The sequence below is a fragment of the Gracilinanus agilis genome, chromosome 4, assembly GCF_016433145.1.
Source record: "Gracilinanus agilis isolate LMUSP501 chromosome 4, AgileGrace, whole genome shotgun sequence".
NCBI lineage: Eukaryota > Metazoa > Chordata > Mammalia > Didelphimorphia > Didelphidae > Gracilinanus > Gracilinanus agilis.
Genome location: NC_058133.1, coordinates 293,506,518 through 293,512,969, shown reverse-complemented (window position 1 = coordinate 293,512,969; position 6,452 = coordinate 293,506,518).

Here is a 6,452-nt window from a genome sequence, read left to right as displayed (position 1 = left end):
TTTCAAGGTGCAGGGCCCTATGAGCATTTTTATGCACCTGGCTTATTATCAGGATTATTGTAATTCTATGCATTCACTAGAATTGTCACATTAAAATTCAATTTGGGGAAGGTTTTTTTTTAGGAGAGGGCAGACTTGAGCATATTTGTAGGCAGACGAGAAGAGCCAGGGGAGAGGAAGCAATTGAAGATATTAGAGAGAAAGGATAATTGATGGAACAAAGTCCCAGAACAGCTGAGAGGAGATGAGATCAAGAGTACAGGTGGAAGGATTAGCCTTGGGAAAGGAGGGACACTTCTTCCTCTGAGACAAAAAAGGAAAAGAATCTCGAGGTTGAGGACAGAAATCAGGGGCGCTCATGTCAGATGGTCCAAATCCGGAAGCAATTTCTCTGGCCCAAAGGAAGAAAGATAGAAGGTCTTACAGAGCTGGAGGAGAAAGGATTATGGTATAGCAGAACCACCAAGGGGAGTGAATTTTGGAGTCATGCAAAGATATAGACAGAAATGCAGACTGACATATGAATAAAAAGGAAGGACACAGTGAGACCTCTGATCACAAGGTCAGTATACATAGAAATAGCAGGAAGTCAAGAAATGGTATAACTTGAGAGATACTTGCCTGAGTAATTTCTCCCCATCCGATATTCTGCATATCTAGGATTTTTAACATCAGTTTCTCCCTTCTGAGGTTAAGGCAATGATTTTGGAAGGATCTTGCTAAAAACGGGAATGATATCAGTATTACAGCAGAAAACAGCCTTTAGTCTTAGGTTGAAATGCCACCCCTTTCTCTCAGTACCTGTGTGGCACTGGGCAAGAAACTTAACTTCTCTGAACCTATTTCCCATGTAGACAAGAAAAGGTCACTTCTAGCTCAAACTTATATGATCTCTTGATTCTCGAGGTGACTATTAAAGAAAAAAGAGAAGATGAATGAGAATCTTTAGAAAAGTTCTAAAGATTACTTATTCTGAAAGCTTCTAGTCAACTATCAGAGGAATGCCCTGGATGTGCACTTGGCTACATTCAGCCAGTGAGATGGTATAGCACACAGATCTCTAAGAATGGAGCTGGAAAGACTGGAGTTCAGACTCTGCCTCAAACAGAGGCAGAATATGAGTTTCGTAAAAATAGGTATCACAACTATAATCAATTTCAGATCTTCCTTCTATAAAATGAGGAAGTTAAACTTGGCCTCAAGGTCTAAAAGGCATCTTCTACCTTGGCATCTACAGTCTTATGGAATCTCTATTGCTTATTAGATTCTGTGACTTGTCATGGATAATCTTTTTTCATCACGAGTCCTTCAGAGTTACCCTGGATCCTTGCTTTGTGATAATAGTTAAGTCATTCACAAATTATCCTCACACTTTATTGCTGTAACTGTGTACAACATTCTCCTGATTCCACTCACTTCACTTTGCATCAGTTAATATAATTCTTTCCAGATTTTTTGTGATCATATTATTCATTATTTCTTATGACTTAACAGAAGAAAAGTAACCAAGGATCTCAAAACTTCTCTGCCTGTGCCTGAGGGGTTATATGAGATAGTAGGAAAAAATACTGACTTAGGATTCAAAGGCCTTGGGTATGAATACTAGCTCTCTTTCACTTTCTATGGGGTTTGTGTCATGTTAGGCAAATCACTTACCCATTCTGACTTAAAACACATCCCCCTCTGGTTCTTTGGCTTCTAGAGATGAAGTTTCCTAAATAATAACAGTGAGTATGTATACAGGGTTTTAAGGTTTGCAAAGTATTTTATATCTATTAACTCAATTGTTCCACACAACTCTGTTAGGTAGGTGCTATTATTACCCTTCTTTACAAAAGAAAAGTCTGAGGCTGACAGGTTAATTGACTTATCCAGGGTCATACATCTAGTAAGTATCTGGAGTAGAATATGAACTCAAGTCTTGATTCCAAATCCCACTTTCTATCCATGACATTACCAGGCTTCCTCTAGTATATATCTACAGACTGTTCACTCTCTTATCTAATTAGCAAAAGTCAGTTAACAAGCATATATTATTTATCCACTATATTCCAGACTCTGTGATAAGTGGTAGGAATGAAAAGAAAGGCAAAAGTGGTTGCTGCCCTTAGGAAGTTCAGTCTAATATAAGCATTTATTTTATTTTTAAATTTTATTTATTTAATTAATTTTGAATATTTTTCCATGGTTACATGATTCATGTTCTTTCCCTCCTCTCCTCCCACTCCCCTCCCATAGCCAATGAGCAATTCTCCTGGGTTTTACATGTGTCATTGATCAGGACTTATTTCCATATTATTGATATTTGCACTAGGGTGATTGTTTTGAGTCTACATCCCCAATCATATCCCTATCAACCCATGTGATCAAGCAGTTGCTTCTATTCTGTATTTCTACTCTCACAGTTCTTTCTCTGGATGTGGATAGCGTTCTTTCTCTTAAGTCCTCTAGAATTATCATGGATCATTGCTTTGCTGCTAGTAGAGAAGTCTATTACATTCGATTACGCCACAGCACATCCATCCCTGTGTACAATGTTCTCCTGGTTCTGCTCCTTTCCCTCTGTATCAATTGGAGGTCATTCCAGTTGGAATAAACATTTATTATTAAGGGCTTACTAGGTGGCAGGCACTGGGCTAAGCATTTTACATATATTTTCCCATTTGTTCTTCACAAAAATTCTGGGAGATAGAGCTATTATTATTATTACCACCTTTATAGATGAGGAAAATGAAACAGATAGAGGTTAAGCGACTTGTCCACCTCACACAGTTACTGTTTTGAGTCTTGATTTTAACTCATCTCCCCAAGTCCAGGTTGAGCCAGTTACCTGCCTAGTTGGGAGAAAGAACATGAAAACAGCTATGTACAAACCAGAATATATTCAGGATAAATTGGAGATAAACTCAGACAGAAAGTACAACATTGAAGTGGACTAGTTAAGGTTTCTTAGAGAAGGTGGAATTTTAGCTAAAACTTGAAGGCACGGGGAAGCCAGCAGATGGAGCTGAGCAGAGAGAGAATTCTAGCACAGGGGAGAGTCAAAATGCACATAGTTAGCAAATGGTATATCTTCTCTGAGTAATAGCAAGGAAACCAATGTCACTGGATTGGTGGAGATATTAAGGTATTTGGTGGTATAAAAAGATGAAGACAAGTTATAAATAGCTTTAAAAGACAATGAAAATTTTAGAGTTGATTGTGGAGATAATAGAGAGCCACCAAAGTATGTAGATTAAAAAGGGTGGGATGATATGGTTAGACTTGGTTTTCATTAAAATTTAATAGCTGAATAGAGGATGGACTAAGGAGACTTAAGGCAGGGTAACCAATCAGAAGATACTGCAATAGTTCATGCTTGTTTAGTATGTCAGTGTCAGAGAGAAAAAGAGGGTGAATATATGAGAAGTTATAAAGCTAAAATTGACAGCATTTTTTTAACTGGATGAGAATGAGGAATTGAGAGGATAATCAGGTTATGAACCTGGTTGAAAAGGAGGACGGCAGTATATTTGAAAGAAATAGTAAATTTAAGAAGAGGGAAGAGTTTTGGGGAAGAATAATGAGTTCAGTTTGGGACACATGGAGCTTATGAGCATTCAACAGTACATGCAGTTTGAGATGTTCAACAGGAAAGTGGAAATGGAAACCCGGAGATTGGGAGACATATTCTATAACTCATTGTTTCTCAGTCTTGTTTAAATCTTCAGGACCTCATTTTGGGATTTTCTTGGCAAACATTGGAGTGGTTTGTCATTTCATTCTCCAGCTCAATTTACAAATGATAAACTAAGGCAGAAGTTAAGTGACTTGCCCAGGGTCACACAGCTTGTGAGTGTTTGAAGCCAGATTTGAACTCATGAAGATGAGTCTTCCTGATATTACAGCTGGTCAAGGGGATTTGACAGTCATTTGTGTAGGAATGATAATTAAATTCACTGGAAGAAATGAGATTATCAAATGAAATAGTATCTCCTTCTTCCAATAGCTGACAGGGAGGAGGACTTATCTTAAACCTTAAGGTGTTTTTAGGAAGGGTACTAAGGTAGATAATGAAGAAGCTGAAAGGAAATGTAGAGAAGAACTAAAGTTAATGCCAGCTTCTTTTACGATTTGATACAAGTTTGGCCTTGGCTCACTTAAAATAGTGACACATGGTAACACAAGAGAGTATGACTATCTCTTGAGCTGTTTATTTTGTTCCCTGCTTTTCTATGCTTTTTTTTTTTAAAAAAAAAACAAAATGTTATAAAACATCAGGAGCAAATTATATTGCCAACACTAAGATGTTCTCATATTGAATTTAAATTTTTCTTTTTGTTATGAATTCAACCATCACAAAAACAAAATTTTCATTTGGCCAATCTAGGAGGTAACTTGACAAAATAAATTAATTTCTTTATCACTTTACCTGCCATTGAGAATAGAACATCATAATACACATTCATCATGGAAAACCAAGTTGAGGTATCTAATATTTTGTTTCAGGTTTCAAAAAGTATAAGCTTGACAGGACTCTGTTACTTAACCTATAGGGGTACCAGTTTCTTAATCTATCAAATAAGGAAGGTTGGATTTGATGGTAACTAAGATGCGGTCCAGCTCTTATATTCTAAGATTCTTTTGATCTATGGAATTGCAAAGAAAATAGAAAACATCTTCTGTAAATCCACTGCCTTTCTCTAGTTGTATATTTTCTCTTAAATGATATCCTTTGTAAATACTACATTTTGCTCCCTTAGTTCCTATTTTATTCTTCCCAAAATTGTTAATTAGGCAGCTAGGTGATAGAGTAGAGAGGGGGCTAGGCTTGGAGTCAAGAAGACATCTTCCTGAGTTCACTGACTTCAGATACTTATTAGCTGTCTGACCCTAAGTACGTCACTTAACACTGGTTGCCCCAGTTTCCCCATCTGTGAAATAATAATAATAAAATAAAACAATAAATATATAATAAATAATATAATAATAATAATAATAATAAATAATAAGCTAGAGAAGAAAATGGAAACCACCCCAATATCTTTGCCAAGACGACTCCAGATGGGATCATGAGAAATCAGACACGACTGAAACAACTGAACAACCATGAAATTTTTCACTCTAAACACAGATAACTTTGGAACCTCAGACCCTGCTCTCAATGATGTCTTGCCTACACATGCAATGACTAGCTCTGGTATGTACAGATCCAGGGTGTCCCAAAAATTTTGATGCAGTTTTTAGCCTTTAATAGATTAAAACTGCCCTAAAACTTCTGTAGCACACTGTATATCTTACATCCTTTACCCTCAATGATATATGCCAACATACTGGTTGTAGCATTTTTGCTCTCACATAATAAGTACTCTCTATATATTAGCTATTATTATTACTATTATTAGGTAACTGGTAAATTTACCTAATGTTTCTAAAACTTTGGGCTCTGATTCTATTTTTCTATCTCCCTTACAGAATTGTCTTCTTGTTCTGGTTCTTAGTCTTGTTTTTCTTATTGCTCTCATCATCATCGTCACTGTCATCTTTTTTCTTTTTCTTCTTCTTGTTCTTCTTTGTCTTCTTTTCCTTTCTCTCCTCTTCCTCTGCTTCTTCTCCTATTTCTTTTTCTCCTTCTCTTTCCTATAAGTATTGCTTCATTCTCTCCATGTTAGAACATGGACAGTCTTTGTCCAAATCATTATTACATACATGTTATTTATTTTAAAATACCATGGGTTTTAACTACTATTATTGTAAGTGAACATGAGTATTCAGCTCTAAGGTCATTTCTATAGGCTCATTTATAGCATCTTTGGAAGAATGCCAATAGCAAACCTGATGGCAGTGATGGCATGTACCCTATCCTCTTCCCAGATGGTTTTGATTTCTTCTACTGGTCTCTATATTTCAAAAGTTTTTCATTCCACATATTTTGGAAGTTATAAGTATTTTACATGGTGTAATCTATTAAAAATTTTGTTCTTAAAATTTTAATTATCAGTGTTACATCCGTTTGATTCCAAGCAATTGTGCTAGCTGTGAACTGAATTCCTGTACTGATTACTTGGTAAATTATCTAGTATATTTTGGAATCTGCATTTATATTATGGTACAATATAATATAATTATGTATACTTTCAAGAATATATATTCAGAACTTATGGGAGATAAAAGTTGCATATTTATAAGCAGAAAAAAAATTCATTTAGGACTTTCTTTTAAAGGGAATGTAACATTACTAAGAACCATTGTATAGTATAGTGGTTTGTCTTGGTTTGAAGAGAAATAATAGACATGTTCATAGACGAGCCCTAGGACATAAAAGTGCCTTTGTGTTTTTCATTACCACGCCAGTGCTTGCCATTCTTTACAAAATAAACAGAGAGAATTGTTGCCAGGTTCTAGAACTCAATAGTTGCTGGACAAGCCAGGCTAAGCTGGAGAAGACGTATTGAAAAGTGAGGCAAATGAAA